Genomic DNA, 9,709 nt, shown 5'->3' with positions numbered 1-9,709 from the left:
TCAGTCGGGGGGAGCAGCCTTCCAAATAGAAACTGCTCAGCTTTGTGATTTCCTTTAATAGTTGGCATAGTTCCCTGTTGCATTCAAAAGATACTCACTGTAGGGTGGAGATACTAGGTTTAATTGGTAAACAATATTTGTAGGCATTGCACACGTTAAATAACAGGACACCTGCTCAGAGAGAGAAGAGGACAGAGGCAAAACTCTGGTAATGTGTTCCGAGGTTATGAGTTCAGAGCTGTGTATAGTCAGGGGTATGAGAGCAGAGTAGGTAGTGGGAGCTTCTCTCTGTGTGGCTAGGAGAGAAATGATCATTTCCTTTCCTGGGCTGCAGGGTTAATCCATTTCGCCAAAGCCTTGGAAATATCCCTTGTAAATGCAGACTCTGCAAGTGTGAACCTGGCATCTATTCTGCAGGACCTGCCTCAGGAGAGGAGCAGACTGAGCTCCCTTCCTCTCTCCCTGGGACTATGCAGTGTATATTTTGGAAAGAGGCTTGAGAAGTCGAGTCAGCTGTAACACTTCCAATTCTTGCCTGGAGCCTGGTGGGAAATGAGGCCAACCCATCGGCTCCTCTGGCGCTGTCATGCTCCCTGTACACATACAGTGGCTTTGTCCCTCCAGGGAGGAACCTGGTGCCTGAGGGGGTCTCACAAGCTGATAGGATCCTGGTAGAATCATAGAATCATAGAATATCAGGGTTGGAAGGGACCTCAGGAGGTCATCTAGTCCAACCTCCTGCTCAAAGCAGGACCAATCCTGTTGTGAGGCACTCCAGCTGCCATTAGCCATATTACTGTGTAGTTAGTGCCGCATGTTCTCTTTCCCCCTGTATCTCAGACCCCTCCCTTTACCTGTGTGTGTATCTGGCACTATTCATTTTGTCTTCCTGGATATCAAATCCCATCGGGTTTGTCATTTTCCTAAATAGCTGTCAGAAATTGTTTTTTTGCTTCCACTCTGTAGCAGCCCCATCTGATCACAGTGGCACTGCAACAGTTAAGAACATAAGAACGGCCATACTGGATCAGACAGATCAGTGATCCATCTAGCCCAGTATCCTGTCTTCCGACAGTAGTCAATGCCAGGTGCTTCAGCAGGACTGAACAGAACAGGGCAATTGTCAAGTGATCCATCCCCTGTCATCCAGCCCCAGCTTCTGGCAACAGAGGTAAGAGCAACCAGAGTTGTGTCCCTGACCATCTTGGCTAATAGCCATTGATGCACCTCCTCCATGAAATTATCTAATTCTTTTCTGAACCCACAGTTAGTAGTTTGGTGATTTCAGATTTGAGTTCCTTCAGAACTCCTGGGTGAATATCATCTGGTCCCGATGACTTATTACTGTTTAATTTATCAATTTGTTCCAAACCTTCTCTATTGACATCTCAGCCTGGGACAGTTCCTCAGATTTGTCACCTAAAAATAATGATTCAGGTGTGGGAATTTCCCTCAGATCCTCTGCAGTAAAGACCAATGCAAAGAATTCATTTAGCTTTTCTGCAACACCTTGTCTTCCTTGAGTGCTCCTTTAGCACCTCGATCGTCCAATGGCTCCACTGATTGATTGGAAGGCTTCCTGCTTTTGATCTTTAAAAAATGTTGCTGTTAATTTGCATGTCTTTTGCTAATTGCTCTTGACATTTTTTTTTTGGCCTACCTGATTATACTTTTACACTTGACTTGATGGAGTTTATGCTCCTTTCTATTTTCCTCAGTAGGATTTGACTTCCAATTTTTAAAGGATGCCTTTTTGCCTCTAACCACTTCTTTTTCTCCACTGTTTAACCATAGTGGCATTTTTTGGTCCTTGTACCGTTTTTTTTTTTTTTTTTTATTTGGGGTATACTTTTAGTTTGAGCCTCTGTTATGGTGTTTTTAAATAGTTTCCATGCAGCTTGCAAGTATTTCACTTTTGTGACTGTTCCTTTTAATTTCCATTTAACTGCCCTCCTCATTTTTGTGCAGTTCCTCTTTCTGAAATTAAATGCTACTGTGGTGGGCTTCTTTGATATTTTCTCCCATACGTGGATTTTACATTTAATTAGATTACAGTCACTATTATTAAACAGTTCTGCTATAGTCACCTCTTGGACCAGATTCTGCCCTCTGCTTAGGCCTGAATCAAGAATTGTCCCTCCCCTGGGCTCCAGGACTAGCTGCTCAAAGAGGCAGTTGTTAATGGTGTCTAGAAAATTTATCTCTGCATCCCATCCTGAGGTGACATGTTCCCAGTCAATATGGGGATAGTTGAAACCTTCCATTGTTATTGGGTTTTCTGTTTTTGTAGCCTCTCTTAACTCTCTGAGCATTTCACAGGTCAGGTGGTTGGTAGTATAATTCATTCCTGCTGCTATACTTTTCTTTGTGCCATGGGTCCTGCTTCTTTATGGCAGGTAGGTACACGACCTTTCCCTTGGAACAGAGAGCAGGATTGGCCAAGCTCCAAGGCAACCCTCCCCAGCCCCTATGCACAGTCACAGAGAACTGACTATGTCGGATACACCATTTGAATGGTCCCTGTTTAGTGACAAGGGAAAGGCAAACACCAGTCCCTACCAGTCTGTCCTGGTAACGTCTTATGACCCCAAATCTGCCCATCAGCCTAACCCTGTACATGCTGGGGAGCATAATTGTCATGATAGATTCTTACATTTCCAGACCCGAACGGACCGTTGTGATCATCTACTCTGACAACTGTACGACACAGGCCAAGACCTGCCCAAAATAATTCTTACAGCAGAGCTTCTCGAAAAGTATCTAAACATGATGTAAAAATTGTCAATGATGGAGAATCTGCCATGACCCTTAGTAAATTACAGCCCATTTACACTTGGAAAGCATCATGCTGTCCAAACAATTTTCCGTGTGTGTGAGACAGAGAGAGAGAGATAGCGAATGAATCACAGGAATGTGGAGTCTGCCAGAACCTCGGGGAACTGTGAATTAGAAATATCAGTTACCTGGGGGTTGGGTGGGTGGGGAGCAGCAGCAAAGCACCTACATTTATCACATTTAAATTTCAAGGATTATTTTTTATTTCCAGGATTGTCCACATTCTCCTTATACTGTTTGGCTCAAATAGAACATCACCCAAGTCATTGTGGTCTCTTCTGGGAGAGGCAGAATGGTCTTGTTGATTGAAAGATGGGCTGGGAGTCCTTTCCAAGCTCTGCCATTGGCTCACTGTTACTTTGGATGGGTCACTTCACCTTTCTGTGCCTCAGTTTCCCCCTCTCTAAAATGACGTAGACTTCTTTGGAAAGCCCTGTGAGTTGATGAGAAGCTGGATATGAGTCGACAGTGTGCCCTTGTTGCCAAGAAGGCTAACGGCATTTTGGGCTGTATAAGTAGGGGCATTGCCAGCAGATCGAGGGACGTGATCGTTCCCCTCTATTGGACATTGGTGAGGTCTCATCTGGAGTACTGTGTCCAGTTTGGGGCCCCACACTACTGGAATGGGTTACCTAGGGAGGGTGGTGGAATCTCCTTCCTTAGAGGTTTTTAAGGTCAGGCTTGACAAAGCCCTGGCTGGGATGATTTAGTAGGGGATTGGTCCTGCTTTGAGCAGGGGCTAGATGACCTCCTGAGGTCCCTTCCAACCCTGATAATCTATGATTCTATGAAAGGTGTTGTGTAAGTACAAAGTATTATATACAGCAGGCAGCATTCCAGTAGCCTACTTTTCCCCAGACTCTATACCCTAGCTGTTCAGAGCCAAGACCTTCTATATCTTTGGCCAGTGTAGTGTGCATATGCTTATGAAACGAGGGTGTGTGAAACTGGATGCAGTGGTCCAGGTGGCTGTGCCTCATGGCCTTCTCCAGTGGCACAGGCCAGGCGAAAGGTCAGTGATGGTTGCAGTGGCAGCCTCTGACACTTAGGAGAGCCTGGATTGGTGGAGATGGCTGTCATAGGCCACAGGGAGGGACTAGTGGTAGCAAATTCTGCTGCCTCTGTTGTTAATGAAAATGTCAGAGAGGCTGATGTTGCTCTCACCCCAGGTTGTGAGGGCCTGGGGGAGAGGCTGCTGGTGGCCTCTACAGGGTGATTTGTCCACATGCAGGAGCTTTTAGGGCCTAAGTATCCTGATGAGAAGCTCAAGAAAGACAACAATGAATAACAAAACAGGACATATTTGCATAGCATCAAAGAAGAAGGGCTCCCCATTTTTGAGTCCTGTTCTGTTTTTGGTCACCTCAACTTAAAAAAGATAACATTGAGTTGGAAATGGTCCAGAGAAGGGCATCAGAGGTGGTTCTACAGCTGGGTAGGGCTGGCAGTTCCCACAATATGATCTTTGATTACAAAAGCTAGGCCGTAATTGTCCACAAAGAGGCTTCTTGCATCTTCCTCTTTTGCTGGCCACTGTCAGGGACAGGACACTGGAGTCTGATCCAGTCTATGGTCCCTGAATGGTGAATTTGTATGCAGCTTAGTAATGACATTGTTAGATATCAGCTGGCCTTTGCTTAAAAAATAAAATAAATAAAAATGAATACCCCTGGGTAATCAAATTAAAAACTGCTATTGCTCCCTGAAGGTTGAACTGTAAAACCCTCTAAAACCAAGAATTGCAACTAGATTTTAATGTAATCTTAACTTCCCACTTGTGCATATATGATACAGTACAGTCTTTAATTACAAGAACACAAGTTCTTATACACAGGTATCCAAAGGGTGCAGGTAAAAATGTGAAATAGTATGGTGTCAGAGTGTTGCCAAGCATGCCTGCAGATGATCAAAGTTAAGGTTGAGAAGTCAGCTAGGGTTTTACATTTCTGGGTTTTGTACATTTAACTATATAACCTTAATGTTGCATTAAACGGGGGGTACTGGGAGGGGTTCTTTTGCATTTAATTGATAGTTTGCCTGCTTTGCTTCCTGAGGTTTGAGTTACAGCCTGACTTTGCACTAGTGAATTTAGTGAGGGAGAAAACTACTCACCTTCCTCATGGTCTTTTCCAGGTGAAGAGGCCTATTATATGCCTGATGCCTTTCTCCATAGACTGCCAAAAGCCCCTAAAAATCATTCCCAAATTGAGGACAGGGAACTAAATGCCAAAGTACCGAGTCCTAGTGTGGTTAATAATCCCCCCTCCGTGCTCTTGCCTCTAAACTTAACCCAAAGACTCTCAAGAGAGAGTTAGGCTGGAGTCCCTTAGGACTCCACTAGAAACACCCCCACTGGATGATGATTCCTCATTAACGGTTACATTTTGAACCAGTTTTTAATCCATTTAAAATGTGCTGCACTGAGTCTTTTATATTATGCCTCTATCATATCCCCCCTTTGTTGTTTCTTTTCTAAACTGAACAATCCCAGCTTTTTTAATCTCTCCTCATATGGAAGCTGTTCTATACCTCAAATCTTTTTTTGTTTCCTTTCTAGGCAGCTTTTCCAATTCTGTTATGTCTTGTTTTGATATGGTGTGACCAGAACTGCACACAGTATTTGAGGTGTGGATGTACCACGGATTTAAACAGTGGCATTATGATATTTTCTGTCTTATTATCTATCCCTTTCCTAATGGGATTTAATAGGACAGACATTTTCTTATCTTTTTTGACTGCCACTACACATTGAGTGGACGTTTTCAGAGAACTATCCACAATGACTCCCAAGACCTCTTTCTTGAGTGGTAACAGCTAATTTAGACCCCATCATTTTGTATGTATTGTTGGGATTATGTTTTCCAATGTGCATTACTTTGCATTTACCAGCATTGATTTTCATCTCTCATTTGCTTGCCCAGTCATCCAGTTTTGTGAGATCCCTTTGTAACTCCTTCAGTCAGTTTTGGACTTAACTATCTTGAGAAATTTAGTATTGTCTGAAAACTTTACTACTTCCCTGTTTACCACCTTTACCAGGTCATTTATGAATACGTTAAACAGCACAGATCCTTGGGGGACCCTACTATTTATCTCTTTCCATTGTGAAAACTGATCACTTATTCATACCCTTTGTTTCTGTCTTGTAACCAGTTAGTAATCCTTTTATACCATGGCTGCTTAGTTTGCAGTTTGTTTATCTTTAGTTAATGCTGTTAACATCCTCCTTAGTTATTGTTGGGGTTGGATGATGGAAGGGTTTTTAAGCTAGTTAAATAAAATCCAGTGCTCAGAAGTTGAAGCTGGACACATTCAAATTAAGAATAGGACATAATTTTTTAGGCAGCGAAGGTTAAAAATCAACATAAATCAAAAGAGGGCATTCTTAATCCAAAATCCACACACAGATTTGCACTGGAATAACTAACGGTGTGAATTACAACTGATTGAGTCATTTGGGTTCCAGTTTGTGTGTAGACAAGCCTTCAGGCAGACGTCTTTGTATTGGTTATACCTGGCTAATGTTTTGGAAGTTTTCTTCAGAACCAGAACAGCTCCAAGCCAAGATCCTCAAAGGTATTTTAGATGCATAACTGCTGAAATCAATGGGAGTTATATGCCTAACTCATTTAGACCCTTTGTAAATTCCATTAGGTGCCTATCTGCGTCTTTAGGTGCCTAGACACCTTTATGTAAATCTGGTTCTAGCATATTTAATGAAAACTGAGGTTCTGGAGAACAGTTGTCATGTCACTCTGCAATGGCTGTGGAAGTACCTAGTCATTCTGCACTTCGGAAAATGCTGCTGTAGCACAACCACAAGTTATTGGCTTTAATGCAAGAAGCATTGAGTAAAGTCCTCTGGTCTGTGCTATGCAGGAAGTTAGACCAGGAGATCCATTCTGATTTAGATGTCATTAAAATCCATGAAAAGAGGGACAATTTAGGGGGAATATCAGGAAAAGTTTACTGATATAGGCCTATGAGGCTGTAATATCTTTCCTTTTAAGACAAGACTGGACAAAGCACTAAAAAAAATCCTGTAGGAACTGGACTGGTCCCAGGGAACTAGATGACCCAGCAGGGCTTCTCCATCTAAAAAATCATTTTTTTTTTAATTATTAAAAAAAAATGGCTTTGTCCGCACCCTAGTGAGAGCAGTCTCCCATGTGCTCCTGTGCTGCAGCCTTGCAAAGAGTGGGGAAGCAGCCACACCAGGAGGAGTTATGGATGAATCAACGGTGATGCCTCCTCACCCCAACACGGAGTGTGGTTTAAAGCCACCCTAGCACTTCCCCTGGCAAATGCTTTGCAGATAAGAGAGTCTGGGAAGCTGCCCCTGACTGATGCAGAACTGCCTGAAGAGCTGCGGTGGCTTCACCAGAACCAGAGGAAACCCAACCAGAAACTAAACATTTTTCCTTGTGTTACGCTCCCTGAGGCGACCCCCATATTTCCCCAAAGGGCGCTCACTCAGGCAGCCCTGTCCCATGGAGAAATGCGGGGGACATTTCTTATTTCTGATTTGCTGCTTAGAAAAGCTCCTGGGGAAAGGAATCCTCATGGTAATCTGTGCAAGCAGTTCACTGCAACTGAAGGGTGTGAGAGTGATTTAATCAAGGAAGTTTCAGTTCCTAACAGCCAGAAATTGTCTGTTGTGAATGGATCCACTGACTTTCCGTTTGGAAGATCCAGTGTGGGTAGCTTTGAGAAGGTCTCAGATGGAGTAAGAGCTGTTAGCTGTGAGCAGGCACTGTTCAAATGTGCTAAATGGGATCCTAGTCACTGCCCACAAATGGCATCCTGCAGGCAGGTTCAAGAGACAGCTGCTGCCGTTCCCTGGCAGGGGCTGGGGCTGGTCAAGGCACCCTGCAGCAGCGCAGTTCAGGTACAGTACAGTCACTGATGTGGAGTTGAGTGTTAACCACAACTGCCAGTCACCTCTCTGCCTCAGAGCTCCTGGGTGCATTTCTGGGCAGCAAGGAGCCTCCCTTAGCCCATTGGGTGCAGTTCTAATGACATTGCTTCAGAGGCTCTTGCCTGGTGCTGAACTCTCCCCTGCTCTTCCACCTGCTGTTGGCCTGCGAGCAGCGTGTCCCAAACAATAGGCAGGAAAAAGGAATCTGGGCTAGGAGTGCAGCAGCCCGTAAGCTGTGTATGGTGACATGGCGGGGGTTGGTACTGCTCGCCCAGCTTGACCCCTGCATGCCACACAACTGACCTTAGTTTTTGTTACATTTTCCTGTAAGGAGGAACCTTCCTTTGGGGATTTGCCATGACGATGATGATTTAGTTGCTGCTGCCACTTTCAGTCACTTGGTGTGTGAGGTGGCAGCATAACTGCCCTGCCCCAGCAACTCCTCCCCCCAAAATCTCCTTCAACAAGGGGCCCATTTGGCAGGTGGCTGTGTTTGCACTAAACACCCCTCTGCCCAACAGGAAATGAGTCACCTCCTGTCAAGGCCTTCATGTCAGGCACTGCAGTCTCCTCCCCACATCCTGCTCTTCCCTTCTTGGCTCTGTGAAATAGGAAACTCATTAAGTGCTTCCTCTATAGGGAACGCTGACAGGAATGCTACAGGCTGAGCAAGGGTTGTAGGTCAAAGGAACTGAAACCCTCCTCTCCTCTGGCTGTATTAGCCCCTCAGATGCCTCTCTAGCTTGTTTGCTGGGAGACTCACTTCAGGATCAGATTCCTGAGGAACTAATACAAACAGCAAGAAGAGGATTTCAGATCCTTTGACCAGCAGTCCCTGCCTCAACTCGAGATGAGGCTGCAGTGGACAGGGCTGCCACAAGTATTCCCATCGCTACTCTGCTCCCCGGAGAGGAAGAACTTACACATTTCCCATGTACTGCTTGGCAGCTGGTCACCAACCGCCTGGCTGAGCATAAAGTTGCTTTTAAAATGAAAAAAGGAACATTGATGTTGAAAAGATCTCCATGGGATTACAAACGTCAGCTAGGGATGGGGGAAGCTCCAGAGCTTGTCTGTCTTTTCAAATAGCTGCTTGTTATTACTGGAAACACCAGAGATGGAAGCAAGCATTTGAGAGAATCCCTCTCCTGGGCCTTGGGGCTGAGAGCAGCTCACAGCAGAGCACCTGACATCCCTCCAAATTCCTTCTGGAGAAGGTAAACATAGTCAGATTCCAGAATTAACTGATATTACACTCGCAGAAACCACCAGCTGCATCCATGTTTCCTGGGTCTGATCTCAGTCACCTTCAATGAGCCCTGTGTGATGTGATGGGGTCTAAATCTGAGCTCTCCCTGTTCTCCTCTAGATGCCCAAGGAAATGGATTTGAGGCTTTCTCCCTACAGATGCAGAATCTTAGGTTCTAACTCTCATTCTGCATTTGTTTCCTGTCTCCAGTAGATGGCAGCAGGCTCGCATACTAGCTGGCAGTTTTGCAGATAGATCAGTTACACAGCTGCATTAGAAAAGTTCTGGGAATATTTTGGTTTTCAGTTCCCTGATCTTTGAAAACCTAGGAAATTCTGACCTGGGCAGCTCTTCCCAAGAGGCAGCTGCTGAGTGGTAAGTCAGTCATCTCTGCTACAATACAGGCAATCCCCACATATACGCTGTGGATTCAGTAAGGAATTCAGCTCACACAAACACCACTCATCAGGTTCCAGCAGAAATTCAGCAACTCCTCTCCCTCTTCCCTCTCCACCAGTCCAGGGCTTGGGGTGCACTCAGATTCTACTCTTTATTGCCATTACAAACTATCTAGATGTTGCCAAAGGGTATCTGTCAGAGGCAAATGCAATCCATCAGCCATTGTCCAGGACTAGACTTTAATCTGTTCTGAATTTAACTTGCAAAATATCCAACCTCTGTGTTTGGGTTAACCCCTTTGGGTCCAT

This window comes from Terrapene carolina, unplaced genomic scaffold, assembly GCF_002925995.2.
Source record: "Terrapene carolina triunguis isolate 2854851 unplaced genomic scaffold, T_m_triunguis-2.0 Scaffold236, whole genome shotgun sequence".
NCBI classification, from domain to species: Eukaryota; Metazoa; Chordata; order Testudines; family Emydidae; genus Terrapene; species Terrapene triunguis.
This window is presented reverse-complemented; position numbering follows the sequence as displayed.